Source organism: Adiantum capillus-veneris, chromosome 23 (genome assembly GCF_014529385.1).
Source record: "Adiantum capillus-veneris isolate H3 chromosome 23, ASM1452938v2, whole genome shotgun sequence".
NCBI lineage: Eukaryota > Viridiplantae > Streptophyta > Polypodiopsida > Polypodiales > Pteridaceae > Adiantum > Adiantum capillus-veneris.
In genome coordinates, this window is record NC_140953.1 from 36,346,856 (window position 1) to 36,364,528 (window position 17,673).

The window sequence follows — 17,673 nt, forward strand, 5'->3', positions numbered from 1 at the left end:
AACACATAATCCCACCTTCTCATTTTTCTATGGAAACCTTTGCTTTTGTGTAACGTTGTCGTGCTGTGACACATACATAGTGGGAAAGCATGCTACAAGATCTATCTTGCCACTTTTTAGATACATAATTATATTTTCTATAATGTACATACGTATATTTAAGTATAATAATAAGCTTTCTATCTCATCCTATTATTTATCTCAAGGGTAACATATTCTTACTTTGCCGTCAAAAAGTACTATGGAAAAAGCGTCAATAGCTCCGCCTCTTTAACTTGGGGCAAAAAGAATTGATTCTTTATTTCTACTATGTCATTATCATCTTACACCCTAGCTAGATCCTATATCTAGGATAAATTTCAATATATATATATATTTTATGTATTTTTCATAGTTTTCTTATATTTCTTTTAAATAGCTACTAAGAAGGAATCAAATGCTAGTGGGACACTAGCTTTCATGATTCTCAAAGATATCTCTATTTTAATGCATTATTGCAAGCATGATTACAAAACTTTGTCAAGGAGTAATGTCATGCTTTCATATGGCATGAGGTGTCCATTGGAATCAAATAAAAGTTTAGGCTAAGGGGACCACAAGATGACTTTTGCTGCCAAAATTGTACCTTATTTTGATGAATTTTTAACACAAGGTTCTAAACCAAATTGGAAAACTATATAAAATAAGACTCGTAGCTAATGAGCTGAATTTTTTGCCCATATTTTTACTTTTTTATTTGGAGCCACGGTTGAGGAGATATGATCAAAACATTGGACCCTAATCTACCCACATCATGCAGGGATAACTCATTTCAAACTTTTCTAGTTTCTGTTCACACTAGCTCCTCTCTTCTTGTGTAAAATCCTTGGGGTTCCCTTCACCTATAAAAAGGGGCCTCTTCTTTCTTGAAAACCATGGAAGAATTTAAGCCATTGATGAGAGGAATTCATGGGAAAGTGAGTAGTAATGCCTAATTGTACTTAGCCATTAACATAAGCCTAAGCCTACACTTTCTCCTAGAGGAAGACTAGCCATTCTTGTAAGCTATCCTTGGAAGATCAACTCTAATCGAAGAAGGTCTTGGACTTGGTGTATCAATCAAAATTGAATTCTTCTTCTTCTCTCTCTATCGAAAATGGTGCCGAAGGGTTTGACAAGTAAGTGTGTTCTACATTTATATTTTGTTGATTTCTTGTTGTTTTCTTTTTCATCTCTAATCCAACATATATATATCTAATCTCATCTCCTTAACCAAACCTATCTCTCTCACTCTTAGAAATTCATTCTCTCTACAAATTCTAGGTTCTCCTTGCTACATGTAAATCTCTCCCCGCAGTATCCTTATTGCCTGTGGACAATAAGGATACTGCCCATAGGCATATTTCCCATAAGCATATTGCCTATGGGCAATATGGGCAAGAATATGGCTTGGGAGAAAAACTTCTCATCTCTTCACTTCTCTCATATCTACATTTCTCACATACTATCTTAGATGAATAATCCACATGATGAGAATTTCTATCACTCTCACTCTGTGCGATCTATTAGAATTAACGTATGGATTAGCCGTAAAATACACTTTCAACAACGTATAGTGTTTCTCTTTGGCCCAGAAAGGCTCAGTGAAATACTTCTTTCATCAGATCCTATCATACTACCTCTTATAGACTATAACTTTTCTTTTGACGTAAGTGTAGTTATCTTGCTATGAACCAAGAGCATTTGTACACACAACTAATCCCAATCACTAGACAAAACATATATATTATGGTAAGCACAAAACTATAATTCCAAAGAACAATTTGTAGTCTGTTTGGTCGGTAAAGATTGAACGCCATTAACTCATCTATTAACCCTTTCATATTACCCATGATACGATATGACCATAGCCTTGATGCTTTTATCTTTGTGTTGTTTTGATATTCTCTTTTGTGTTCTTTCTTTGTGTGTGTGAGTGCAAGAGAGAAAGAGCGGGGATTCTTTGATTGCACTTCCTTCCAAACCCTAGTTTTCATGGAATCTATGGTTTAACTCCTTCATATAGTTTTTTAGAGTTCTCTCACAAACTCTCACAGACAAAAGCTCGGTGCTTTCTTGGCAAGACCGTAAATTTCTCGACAATGTCCACCCCCAAGGGGACGCCCAAATGTCGAAATATCCTTCCTTTAGACGCAATCTCCTTTGACCATATTGATGGGTCAAAAGAGTGGTTCTTTGTCAAGGAGATTAGTCTAGAATTTTTGATACTACACTTCATTTGAATTTTACCCCGCATAGCAGAAGCTTTGAGAATCGTTATTAGAAGATGCAACCCAATGTCAAAGAGAAGAGGGGCCAGGGGGTAGAGCCAACATTTATCTCCACATGGCCTCCTTCCTTCCAAGAATCCCTTGCCTCATAATCTTAGTATATAGATATATATATCATCCTTTTGATGATTTGTGCCAAATGACTTCAAAAAATTAAATAAAAAACATGCCACTAGGTTTATTAAATAGAATGTAAGGAGATGCTCGTGAGACCTTTGAGAAAACAAGTGAAAGGGTCACGACATCTTTCAAAAACAATAAGAAAGTGATAAAATTGTTAGGTAGAATTAAACTGGTATCAGCGTTTGGAAAAGAATTGCCTCAACTTAGTCTTGAGTCGATTGAAAATCGAGACTAGCCAGCTGCAAACCATGGTAAACGAAAGAAAAACAGATGAAAGATGTGAGAAAGTCGTCCAAATCTTTAAAAATTTGTTAGTATTTCTGATTTTCTTCTTTGTGAGGAGAAATCTTGATCAGCAACCACTTGATAAAAGAGACTTTCTCAAACGTTCACTGACTGGAATCAAGCTATAAAATGCAAGAAATGTAAAGCCATATGAAGTTGTGAAATGAAAGGTGAAATAAAAGGAACTAATTAATATATAGCATGTGTGTGTGTAGAATTTATTAGAACTAGTATGGCCGGCCGCCGAAGGCGGCCTCTCTCTCTCCCCCTCTCTCCCTCTTTTCGCGTGCAAAGGGGCTTGTTTTTGTTTTAGACTTTAGCCTTCAAGTCGCAGATTGCGACACGTTTAAAGGGCTCCCCCTTCCACCATATTATGTTAATAGATTATGCAAGTGAAGCTTCACTTTAGTATTTGAAAACAAATGCAAAAAAAAAAAACATGTGTGTGTGTGTAAAATTTACTAAAATTATGCAAGGTGAAGTTTAAGTTTAGCATTTTTAAACAATAGAATGCAAGAAAAGAAAAATAAAGACATGTCAGGATGTGAAATGAAAGGCAAGTCTCCATCATGCACTAAAAACAATGAAAGTCTTCATAACCCAACACAATCTATACTATATATAGTTGAGCATAAAATTTTCAAGGAAGGAGAGAGCATCCATGTGTCACTCTCTCCTTCCTTTCAAGAACCTTAAGAAACATTTGGTTTGAAATGTAAAAGTTGAAGGGTAGTTTTGAAATGTAAAAGTGAAGGGTAAGTATCAAGTATTGTGATGGTAGAAAATGAAAAGACTTAGTTTTTACTTCTTTGTTCTGTCAAAAAGTCACAATACTTAGTACTAAATATATATATTTATATTATGCAAACTTTTTAGCAAGACAGCCTTCAATTTTGAAGGGTGATTACTTTTGTTTTTGTAAAGGGTGACTCTACTTTGCAGCTTAAAAAAATAACGAGCAACGAGCTATGTCACGCGTCGATAAGTTGGTCCGTCTCAAACATGTGTGTGTGTGTGTGTGTGTGTGTGTGTGTGTGTGTGTGTGTGTGTGAGAGAGAGAGAGAGAGAGAGAGAGAGAGAGAGATCATATTTCATTTTCTACGGCATTGTCGTGTGGGTCACAGGTCTTAGAGAGAGAGAGAGAGAGAGAGAGAGAGAGAGAGAGAGAGAGAGAGAGAGAGAGGGCCAATCCCATTTAGTCATGCTGAGGAGTGTGTGTGTCTATTTTTGTTCGAAAGAGAGAGAGGGTGCCATTGATTGGCCTTGGTGCTTGACAGAGAATGCCCTCTCCCCTCCCATCCCCTTCCCCAAACTCGATCATGAACACAACCCACCACTTACTTCATGTACAACTTCTCAAATATTGCTGCAACAAGCCTCATGTAGTCTCCTTTATCAACACCCCTAGCTATCAACAACTGATCCGCCACAAGCCCCACACCCTTATACAACCTCAATCCTTTGCTGGCCAGGACGCCAAGAGTTTGGATCCAATACATGTCCCACTCGCCACAAGCGCTTGCTGAGCCACCTACTTCTCTACCGCTGCCTGTCCACCACCCTTGATCCCGATGGACTCCATATTTGCATAGTTGCGGCCCTCCACACCACGAGAGAGAGAGAGAGAGAGAGAGAGAGAGAGAGAGAGAGAGAGAGAGAGAGAGAGAGTCCCACATCCGTCTCCACACTTTCTTTGCCACTTTTGGCGTGTTAGCGCATGCTACAATGTTGAGAGCTCCAATGTGAAAATCCAAGCTTTTTAGCTTTTCCAAGTTTTACATCTCAAACTCCGGACATAGGTAAGAAAAAGGGGTTCTGTAAGGGGACAGGTGGCATTGCCTGCTGCTACAGTGTTGATGGCAATGGTCCTGCAAGGAGGGTCTTCAATTTAGTGTTTGGGAAAAATGTGTCTCACCTTAATATCATGCCGTTTTTAATTGCAAAAATACCGGTTGAGGGCAAGGGGAAAATGAGAAATTCTGCCCCAAAATAGAGAAAAATAGTGTTAAAACTTGCAAAATAAGTTCCTAATTTTCAAAATTTCCTCTTGGACAACTAAAGGAAAGCAATATTGTATGTTTGAAAATTTATTTTTCCAAAACACTGATATGATTGCATTGGAGGATAATCATTGCCAGTCGAGGGTATTGGCCTTGGTCTTGCAGTTAGCAATCCTTTTCTCATTTGAATCCTCCTTGGTGTTGCATACCTAATGTGAGCCATTTGCCTCCCCCTAGAAATGATGACTCCGGTCTCTTATTGTAGGACTGTCTCCATGCATGTGCCTCCATTGTAGGACTGTCTCCATGTCATTTTGCTTTCATTTAGAGCCTGGTCACTTTGGAACGGCTAAATAGTCTTCCAGCTTTGTTTGCAAGTCAAGAAAATCGGTGGCTTCAAAGATAAATGCTTGAGTTGACTGAGTGATGAGATAAATCTTGAGCAGGTTCCTGCTAACCGAGAGGGCCTCAAAAGTCAACCAAGTCAACCATGTGAAAGGCTATGCCCCTTTCGAGGCTCTTAACTACCACAATTAGATAGGTAGAGAGAGAAGATCCGGCTCCTGCCAGGGCAGAAAGCAGGCTTGCTGGTACACGCGACCAGGCTCTTAGCCTCTCACATGATTCATTTTAATACTACAAACTAGACATGCAGCCTGAGAGAGAGAGAGAGAGAGAGAGAGAGAGAGATTTTTCTTCATAGTGACGTGGTTTGAGACCCATTAATCTTGAGATCGACTAATCCTGACTCTCAGATATTACGTTTAGGCAAATCTTATCCAATCCAAACATTGTTGGCAACAAGTCGTCATGCTGCATAGCAAGTTAGAAGAGAGAGAGAGAGAGAGAGAGAGAGAGAAGAAGAAGAAGAAGAAGAAGAAGAAGAAGAAGAGACCTAAAAATTTTAGCCGATGAACGTTGATTCTTGAACTCAGGGGATTGCATGCTCACATACTTATACAAGGAGAGGGGGACATAAATTTTAATATCATAGAAACAATCATAGTGACCTTAAAGGTTAACGCGGGAGAGAGAGAGAGAGAGAGAGAGAGAGAGAGAGAGAGAGAGAGAGAGAGAGAGAGAGAGAGAGAGAGAGAGAGAGAGAGGGAGATTATCCTTAAAGGTCAGATTGATCTATGGGACCAAGTACAACATGTAAATTGCTTGAAGACTATGGATATAAGAGTGGCCACTAACAAGTTGAATCCATGAGGTGGCTAGGAGAGAAAGGTATGTAGGCCATGGTATGGGCTAAAATGTGGGTAAAGCAAGTTTGATGTGATCAAAAGTTGAGCACTCATGTAGGGTATGATGATCGCACTCTCAAATAGTTAAGGGATATAATTCGCGTACAAAAAGAGACTCTCCTCCATGTAGTTCCTCAATGCTCTGTCTCACATTTAAGGGAGTGGGAGCTAAGCCAAATGGCTGTTGTGGTATAAAAGATGGGAAAGGGCAAGCATGCGAATGGTTGAATACAGTCTTCTCTTTCAAAGAAGAACGTGCAGATGTGCTCCATGTGTATATATGTGCGTGTGTGTGTTTTGCAGCACGCCCTTTCTTTTAGCATGATGCCCAAAACTCTTGCAAAGAGAAACAATTGAGTGAACTTTTTTGCTTTCATTGCCCTCACATTTTAAGGTGCCAATGGTGCCCAAAATGTACACAAACAAACAATATGCGCCTTACATGCTAGCTAGATTGAGTGCAATCCAACCTGTAAATTTTGAAATTTATCCACATATACAGACAAAGTTGCTATAGCCATGCAATCACCCCCAGGTCACACACCCATCATGAATATTTCCTTTGAGAAGCAAACGACACACAACTCACCAAATCAGTTGTGCATACCAATGGCAAAGTTTCTTCTACTACTATGTGGTGTAATGTTGGCATGTTGGTTCATGGCTGGTATATGCATCCTAAGTGCCAACAAATAGCAATTGATGATTTAGTTGAATGTGATGCCCCAAATGCAAGACCAAAACTACAGGAGAGAAGCATGGGAGAGTTGCTATTATGACCAATGCCTTGATTGGTAAGGATGGTGAGAGGGGATGCTAACGCATCTAAAGAATTCGCCGTTCAATGCAAACACTATCATCATAGAAGGATACCAGCTCTCTATTAGTCTATTTAGAGGGCCACTACCACTCCGCAAGGTCCCATATCAATTGTGTGAGGGGGACGTCTCTAGCCTAATCGCAAATTCGTTGCCTCCTTAGAGAGAAACAGAGGATGTTAAAACAAGGCATCATGCGAAGGGAGCCATTACTTAAGTCATTCCCAAGAGACCTCAAATTGAGTTGATGATTCTTAAACAAACAAACAAACAAACACACACACACACACACACACACACACACACACGGGGGGGGGGGGGGGGGGGCAAACTCGCCATGACTAGGAGGAGAATGTTGGAGCTTGGCATGATCAACTAGAATGAGATTTTTCCTTGGTCACTCCACAAGAACTAGTATGTGACCCGTACGTTGCTGCGGTAAAAACGAACATGGCTTTTAGTATTATGAAACAAACCTATGCTTCAATAAATAAAGTATCAATGTACAATGGATGTTACATTAATGTATATTAAGTTTTTGTAAACATTCAATACTTTTTGAATTTATTCGATCGTATTAACACAACAAAATAAAGAAATTAAGGTGGACCTACAAACCATTGCATAAACTCATGTACACCTTAGGGTCACCAATGATTAAGATTGAATAAATCTCTTCTCTCTCTCTCTATATATATATATCTTGAGTTCATAACTTGTTGGTTAGATCTTTCAACACTTTTGTAACATGTTTTAAGTTTAGCACTTGTTTCTACACATCTTCTCCGAAGGAGTTAGCTTGGTTGGTTGAGTACTTGACCTGCATGACCCGGGTCATGGGTTCAAGTGTGACCAAGCGACCCTATGTACTTATAAGGATGCAATTTGTCATCTCGCACCAGATGAGTGCGATTTGCTTTAAAAAAAAGTTTAGTATTTGTCAGATAATATATAAGGTCTCTTAGGATTGTTCCAATGTCACATGCCTCTCTTTACAAATTTTAAGTTCAATATTTGTCGGATAGACCTTCAAAACGTTTTGGGATGTTTCCTACAATGTTATAATATCTCTTCTTCTTCTTCTTCTTTCCCACCTCTTTCTCTCTCTCTCTCTCTCTCTCTCTCTCTCTCTCTCTCACACACACACACACACACACACACACACACACACACACACATGCACACGTGTTTGAGAAAAGTGTTCGAGCCCTAATGTCATGATAAATTGGATATGACATGAAAAATTGGATACTTAGCTATTTATATCCAAGTGACACTGATCACCATAAGGTAAACTTTCATCAAAACAAGCACAACCATATGAAGTCATACCAGAGTTTGTGCTATCTTCGAGACACTCATTTAGAAGCCATATCCAAAGAAAAACTTACTTATCATCATCATCATCATCATCTTATTACTGATCATAAATTTCTTCTTCGTTATATATGATGAACTTTGGAGCATCAAGTGTTTTGCATGCCTTGTGGGTGATCACCCACTCTGATGCTAAAGTCCTAACATCCACTCAAAACCACAAAATCTATCGAATCATATATATAATCGAAATCCATATATTCATAATGATCCCTACACAACAACCAAACTCATGACTGATTGAGAAGAGTGAATGCTACACCTGTAGTAAAATTTCCACCACAAACTGCTACCGGGATATACAGTCAATGTCATCATAATCATCAAAATCTAGCTCACATGCATGCTTGATCCTTTTACCATCTTGGATTGTGTCCACCTACGCTTTGCATATTAACTTGGTCCATGCCTTGTAGGCTAGTTAACTTGCAGCTCTGACCAATGCCATCCATTCTGTCATCAGAATCACGACCAGATGTATGCTCCTCAACCATAGTTAACATGACTGAGACATGACTATCAATAAGGAAAACAACATATCCTCTGGATACAAGCAACCTCAATTTTGATTGAAAGGAAACATTCAAACCCTTTTTGAAACATTTGAAACTTTTTTGGTTGTTTCAAATTGCTTGCACCTCAATGTTGATGAAAGGAAACCTTCAAACCCTTTTAGCACATTCCCAACTTGGCTAACGGTAATTTCAAGGTCTCAACCCTATTTCTCAACCTAACGAAGCTTCTCTTATAGCTTTTCTCTCTTGGCGAGCAGTGAGGCAAAAGTTGCCTGAGGGTTGGATGAATCCCAACTAAGTCAGAGTCGATAATGTGAATCACCAAATCCCGCACCATGTACACAGTTCCAACAACCAACATCAGAGCCATGGGTGATGTAGTTGATGACTGATTCACCTCTTATGGATCCACCAACACCACATCCAAGGCTTGGCCCACCACTAATGTCAAATTTTGTAGTGGCAACTCAATCGTCAGAGCCACAAATGTCTTGTCAGAGAAAGTTACAATATTGGTACCCAAACCAAGAAAATGTCCACCCTTCACCATGGTGTATCCCATTGCACTCATAGGCTGCAACATGTGCTAAGCACCAGCATAGCTAGCATAGCTGCTAGGGAAAATTTACAAACGGCGAGGTGTGAGACCCATCCTCTCTCTCTCTCTCTCTCTCCATGCAATTGAGTCGCCAAGCGTTGAGTCTCGCCGATCTCTCTCTCTCTCTCTCTCTCTCTCTCTCTCTCTCACTCACACACACACACAGAGGTGCCAGTCGTTCTCTCTCTCTCTCTCTCTCTCTCTCTCTCTCTCTCTCTCTCTCTCTCTCTCTCTCTCTCTCTCTCTCTCTGTGTGTGTGTGTGTGTGTGTCTCTCTCTCCAATCGTTGAGTCTCGCTGATCTCTCTCTCTCACACACACACATAGGCGCCAGTCTCTGTGTGTGTGTGTGTGTGTGTTACACACACACACACACACATGCACTTGAGCGGCTATAGGTATGAACAACATAGCTTAAGTATCCAAATGCTATTTGAAAGGTGCATTTGCACTGCAAGTCTGTGCTAACGCTCCAAGAGCTAACATGTGGAGGCCTTCTCCTTCTTGAAAAATTTTAAGCTCCATTATATATAATATAAATAGAATAGTGTAAATATAAAATGTAGAAAATTTAGAAAAAAAAAGGTGTATGCCCTTCAAATTTGTGTAGAAAGAAAAAGGAAGTTTCCTTAGGACTCTGTGAAAAAGGAAAAGTAGTAGGTCGCCCTTCAAATTTGAGGGTTGTTTGTGATTCATAAACCTTATGAAATGCTTAATTGGAACCAGTGTTCACAAATAATCGGTTTTAGTGTATTTTAACCGGCTATATTTGCAGATTTACACACTCTCTCTCTCTCTCTCTCTCTCTCTCTCTCTCTCTCTCTCTCTCTCTCTCTCTCTCTCTCTCTCTCTCTCTCTCTCTCTTTTGTGCATGTGCGTGCGCACACACACACACACAATTACTTGCCGTAGACACAACACTATGGAATGCAGTACTACAATATATCAATTCTCCTTGATTTTTCTCCCGCATGAGTTCCAGGTGATGTGACTCGCGTTCTCTCTCTCTCTCTCTCTCTCTCTCTCTCTCACACACACACAGACACACACACACACACACACACTCACTCACTCATCTAGCTGACAAGTTGTTGACTAACCATTGGCTGACAACTTCCCCTTTTGGTGTGCTAACATAGAGCACAACCTCGCTTGTTTTTATCTCTTATAGCACCGAAATTCTTGGCTAACTTTTTCTTATCTGCTCGCTTGTTCTAAACTTTTAAAGCACCGGAATTCTTGGCTCACCTACCTACTTTTTCTCACACCACATCGCCTCTTTTTCGGTGCTTAGCTTTTCACTTGCACTCCAGATAAAAGGTCCGATATTTCAGTGGTCTCCACATCCTCACTTAGTAAACCCATTCATGAAATGCTACGAGGTAGAGGATCCCTGTACACACACACACAAGCACACTGAACGTCCTTCTATACACCTTATCAATATATCGTGGATGGTTGCCTGCCGGGTATGGTGCTTCAATGCCCCTTCTCTAATTTGCGATCTCTCTTTCTCTTTGTATCACACACACACACACACACACACACACACACACACACACACACACACACACACACACACACACACACACACACACACACACACACACACACACACACACACACACACACACACACGCGCGCACACACGCACACGCACACACACAATGTGTACAGATTCAAACCCACATCATTAGATCTCATGTACAGACACCCTCACGCCATGCTTAAGCTTGCTTGCACATGCCGTCCTTTCTCCTCAACGATTCGTATTATTGCAGTCTCGTCTCTTGCATACGAGCATCTTTGCATGATTCCATCTCCACACACACACACACACACACACACACACACACACACACACACACACACACACACACGCACGCACGCACGCACGCACGCAACCAGAGGATGGGATTGGACCTTATGCTAAGGTTTATCTTTTGCGTGGTGGGTTGAGATGAACCTCCGATATGTACATGCAGTCCCCAGTCAATATTCTACGACGGAAGCATATCTGGTCAACAACATGAGGTTGCAACCCTTGCAATGAATAGAATCCAACTGTTTACAGATCCAACTGCACCAAGAATCCGTTATGACTACTGATGCTTGTCGGGTAGAATTCCCATACTTGTTTGATAGTACTCATGGATGACAATTGTGTATCGAAGATGCGGAATGCATTCTTCTACACGTTCAACATCAGCTCATCTGCATCGAATCATTCAAAAAGGGAACTTTTTCACATGACAGATAGGTGCTTCTACACCTACTCAGTACTGGCCTTTGCAATTTGTTGCTTTGATGAAAAAGCTGGTTAGTTTCAAATGCTGGGTTAACAATATGGTTTCTCTGTTGCTTAGAACAAGTGTTGGTTCCATGATCGTACAAAGGTACTGTTTGGTAAAATCGGATATTTGACATCTCTGAAGATGACTTAAACTTCAAAAGTTTTTTTTCAATCTCACAAACTAGTGATTAATGACTTTTCATGACCTAAAAACTGCTTTTCTTGGTATTGCGGCTGATTATATGGTACACATGGTTGCTTAGTTTTTGACTTACTATAATTGCTACAGAGGCTGCTTAGTTTTAAATTTAGTCTGGTTTTTTAGCATAATGTACTCGTGTACATAGACATACACGTTGGCATCTGGATACCAACATCTGAATGCCAGCTTCTGGTTACCTTTATGCTCCTCACATACATGCATACATAAGGCTTCACAATCCCTGTGCATACACCCTCCTTCTTGAGTTACAAGTAAAAGTTATGAGGAGTATGTGTGCGTAACATTAGTTTTCAATGGAGGATAAACATACTTTATCATGGGAACGGTAATTGTCGACAAAAATCCAGTTCTGGAAGCTAGGGAAGTGGGGGTTGATTCGCTACCATCCATAATATACTTTGGACTTTCGCATTTTGATGGGATTTGCTGATACTCTGTTTAGACTGCTGATGCGTATTTCTAACTTTGATATTGTACTCCCTCTAAGTGGTACTCTCTCTAAGATGGTAATGGAACCTTGGTATTATAGTTGAAATTTTCTTAGTTTTTAAAGCTGAACAGTCATCTCTTTCTTTGACATAAAAGTTCAGATTCTTGCAGATCAAGATTTTTATGGGTTTCGAGCTAAAAGTAGCACTTTCTTTTGGGAATTGAAATTTAAAAAGCTTTTTGAGGAGGAAATTTCTTTATAATGATATATCTATATATGCAGGAACTCAGTCTTGATGAAGGTAAGTATATGTGGTAAATTCACATCTGTAAAGTACTTTTTGAATGCTATCCTTTTTTGATGGATAATGGAAACTTTTTGGAATTTATTTGCAAATTGTCCAATGATGGTAAAAAGAGCCTTAATCCTCATGTGGGGGTCTTGGATGAGATGGCATTAGACTGGAAATTTTTGAGAATTAATCCAATTTACAACGGAGGTGCTGTCCAATTTTTTTCGAAAATTAAATGATGTAAATATTATCATGGCTCAGTCTATAAACATAATATTTGATCTGTGTTATGTTGTTAGTGTTTGTTGTAATTTTTGACACCAATAACAAGGTCGTTGACACATGTCTTCCCAAGTAATGCCAGTTTTGACAGGCTTGTGTTTCTTGGATGGTGGCAGGTAAGAGATTCTTTCCTTGGGATTACAATGAAAACTGCAGCAGTAATAGAAAATCGTCCCATGTACCAGTTAATGTACCAGCTGGATCCTTCTACATGTAGATGTAGTGGAAGCTCATCCCAAAGGATGGGCACATAAGATACAACAGCAAGATATTATATTGTAGTGATCAAAGATCAAATTTTTGATCTAAATGATTGTATTATCCATTAGATACAGACTGTTGTATTGGTGTATATGCCATCTTGTTTTCAAATATTGTTAATTAATATATTATCTAATACAATTGTCTAAGTATGGTTCAATTATGAGGGGGATTTTCATACTGATAGCCGTTTTTCGGCTTTCCATCATTGCCATAGTAAGCTACCTCACCCTATCAAATCACTCAAACACTGTGGCTATGCCTACCATTTCACTAAACATAGGCGTGTGTGAGTTAGGGGACTTTTCCCATATCTTCTTAAAAATCCTCAATTAGCTAGTCACTGGGCTAATTGAGCCAAAAAAAAATAAAAAATATAAGTATATTATAGCCCATTTGTGTGTAAATATTTTATTATATATAGGGCCTAAATAAAATGATTTTTCATAATTATTTTGGTATTTATTTAAATATTTATACTTAGGTGTGTGTTATTTATGCTATGTACATTGACTCATCATTACCATATTTTTTCTTACCATTTTGCATACTCTTTATTCTATATAAAAATAATTTCATGCAAGCTTCTCTTATTTTTGGTGTAACTCCATCCCAACAAAAATCCAAAAAAACTAGTTTTATTTATGTGTATATTTTTTCACTATTGTGATTTTTCCTTCCTACATCTATTCTCTTTTACTCTCATAAATTAGAACACCAAAAATATTCATCTTTTTATGGAAGACTTATAATGAGAGAGATTTATTTTGACCCCTTTATATTTTTTCCACCTATATTATTTATATTTGACATGTACATATTTTTTTTAGACCCCTCAATATTTGATTTTTTTAGTTGTACTATTCACTTATATCATGATCTCAACAATATCTTCAATTATAGACCTACCAAATAAGGTCAAGGGTATGTGGAATGCATGCATGCACCATGGGGAGCTCACTCTTGGAGGTATTCAAAAGAATCATCCAAAGAAGGACCTCACAAGGACCTTGTGCAATGGAAAAAACAGTCGGTTTTGCTGAATTTTTAAAGATCACATGCTCCCCGAATTTGAAAAGGTGATACAAACAAACGTTGTAGCTCATGAGCTGAACTTTCACCTCAAATTTTTTCATATTTTTTTGAGCTACGAGCTGTGAGCTATGATTTTATTGGTGGACCCCAGTTTGCCCATGCTATGCAGTCACACTCCCTCTTCCACTTTATCATTTTCCTCTTTCACACACACTCCTCCCTCTCCTTCCCACTCCCAAACCTGCAACTCCCATGTCCTAATTCACCCTCTTCACCATTGCTACATCTCTCACACCTCCATAGCCTTTATCCTCCATTTCTACACCCTATGTGTCCCCCTTTCTCTCTACATATATGTCCATATTACCATACTCTCTTCAGCTTTGTAAAGAACTTCAAAAATAAGCAAAAATCCAAGGATAACCTCTACAAATGAAGGCTTTTATCATGAATTTTCCAAGGTTTGAAGATAGCATAGCTTCATCGACACGCGCTACTTCGCCATGCTGACCGCTTCTTCTACCGGTGCTACAAAGAGGTAAATGTCAACTTCTCCAAAGCTTCAACCTCTCTTTACAAGCTCATCCCTTCTCTAACTTTTCTCATCATATATCTCACCATTTGGTAAATGATTTTGTAAATATTTTTTAGTGATAATTACTAACTACTAACCACTAACCTTATTGTAAAATGCACCCTCTACTAGAGTAGGCACTCCCAAATTATTCACTCAATCCTCTCTCCTTTCATCCTCAATAATTCTCTTCCCTTGAGACCACATCCATGTGACTCAAAGGACAAGAGAGACCCACCCTCATTAAAAAAAATAAAAATATGCATAATCTTTTATTCCTTCAAATAAACTTGATTAGGCCTAATCCTAATCGGGGCTTCTAAACCTATAAATAGAGCCCTTCTCTCCCTTGTAAATCATCACATGATCACACTACACCACACCATTCTCAACACATAACACACCACTCTTCAAGCCTAGTTGTGTAGAGTGTGTGCATCATGAGTGCTCTATTCCATCATTACACATAGGTGCATGGAGAAGCTTGAAGTTAGTTATACCATCTAGAGGAGTGGAGTGTATGCCATACTCTTCACCACACTTGTAGCCTACTCTTGCGCATAAATAAGATTTATAGTTTTGGGTGCAATTGTATGCTGCAACTACGACTCTTCTCTCCAAATTGACTTGATAAGTTGGCTAATCAGGTGGTTGAAGGTATATTGTCCTTGAAGTTTGTTGTGCCATTTCATGCTTGGTGGTTTGAGGGCTTGTTGAATTGTTTGCCTACAAGGTCAATTGTAAGAGGGTGCTCGGTGAGAGGGCTCCCGTGACCCTAAGACAATTTGTGTATTGGCAACAAGGTCAAGTTTTGTGTTGTCTCTCTATTTCTCATCGAGCTTTGTGTGCATCTAGTCTTTACGGCTAAGACTGAGTTGCTCAAGTTGATTTGTGCTCTTTACCTCTCTCTGGCGTGGTGAATGTTTGTGTTTGGTGTGTGTGGCTATCTTGCATTCCCCTCTCATTGTGACATCATCCAAATCATGAGACATCAGGTATGTAGATTTCATAATACCATACTCTCCTCCTTGGAGGACCCCTTTATCATACAACAATTGGGTGTACTTACATCTAAGTTCTGTTCAAACACATTACAAATGAGTAATCTCGCATCTAAACCTTTTTTACATCGTACATGTGACTGAGCTATAAAACATGGAAATTACTTGCTGGCTTGCTGTGAACACAACACTATGGAATGCAACTCCTACAATATATCAATTCTCCTTGCATTTTCTCCCGCATGAGCTCCAGGTGATGTGACTCGCGTTCTCTCTCTCTCTCTCTCTCTCTCTCTCTCTCTCTCTCTCTCTCTCTCACACACACACACACACACACACACACACACACACACACACACTCACATGCACAACAACAAAAAATAATGAGCCCTATTCTCTCTCTCTCTCTCTCTCTCTCTCTCTCTCTCTCTCTCTCTCTCTCACACACACACACACACACACACACACACACACACACACACACACACACACATGTCACAACGGGATGTATAAGGCCTGACTTCGTTCCACGATGTCGTAGGCTTGGCTTTGTTCTCTCTCTCTCTCTACTCATTGACACATAGGGTTCATAGGCCCGGCTCTCTCTCTCTCTCTCTCTCTCTCTCTCTCTCTCTCTCTCCTCATTGACACACACACACACACACAGGGTTTGTAGGCCTGGCTTCATTCTCTCTCTCTCTCTCTCTCTCTCTCTCTCTCTCTCTCTCTCTCTCTCTCTCTCTCTCTCTCTCTCTCACACACACACACACACACACACACACACACACATGTCACAACGGGATGTATAAGGCCTGACTTCGTTCCGTGACGTTGTAGGCTTGGCTTTGTTCTCTCTCTCTCTCTCTCTCTCTCTCTCTATATATATATATATATATACTCATTGACACACACAGGGTTTGTAGGCTTGGCTTCGTTCTCTCTCTCTCTCTCTCTCTCTCTCTCTCTCACACACACACACACACACACACACACACACACACAAGGTGCGGTGGGTAGAAAAAAATATGCATGACGGTTCTCTCTCTTACACACACACATACACACACTCAAGGAGAGCCTGGTCTTATTTTGTGTCAACATCGTGTGTGCACTTACAAGGCGTCTTAGAACTACGCTAAACTATGCCTTGTTTGAGGATGTGCATTCAAAATTATTTTCCCTTCCAAGGCACAAGTTAGTGGGATTTATTGAGGTGCATAAGCTTTTTTAATTTTACTTCAAAGATTGAAATGAAACTTCAATTATGAAAGGATGATTGATGGGGTGCATTCAAGGTCATTTCCCCTTTCAAGGTGGGTGCAGAAGTAGTTGGTACCTTTTTTTTTTTGCCGAACTCACAAATAGTGAGTGAATATATTGCAAATAAGAAAAGTGCAATTACAATCCATGCACATGCACATGTAAGTCCTTGTTTAATTTAAAAGGTTGAAATGAAAGGATGATTGATGGGGTGCATTTAAGGTCATTTTCCCTTGGAAGGTGGGTGGCATGTGGAGCCCTTTTCAAGAAAATACTTCAAACAAAAGTGGAAAAGTCCAAAGGTCTCCAATGAATAACATGTGGATGCTCTCTCCTTGCTTCAAACTTTTAAGCTCAATTATATAAGTATAGATAGATAGATGTGGAGAGTAACTACACTTCATTAGTTGTTCGATCTTACACTCAAAAAGATAGACATATTGTTTATCCAAAAGATAGATTTGTGCTTGGTCGATGTGAATGTGAAGGGCACTTAGACTTTGTGTGTTGTCATACATTGTCATCTAGAAAGTAGTTATAGTGGTGGTTGATGCACAAGTGTATTAAAGAGATTTAAAAGCTCACATGAGAATCATAGGCATTTGCCCTCCTTGTGAAGGGAAGGAGAACAATGGTTGCTTTGATTGACGCACATGTAACCGTGGCAACGCGCGGTCACATACTAGTACTAAAGGTTTCTTTTAGAAAGTTAAAAAAAAGGGGGGGGGGGGGGGGGGGGGGGGGCGGGGGGC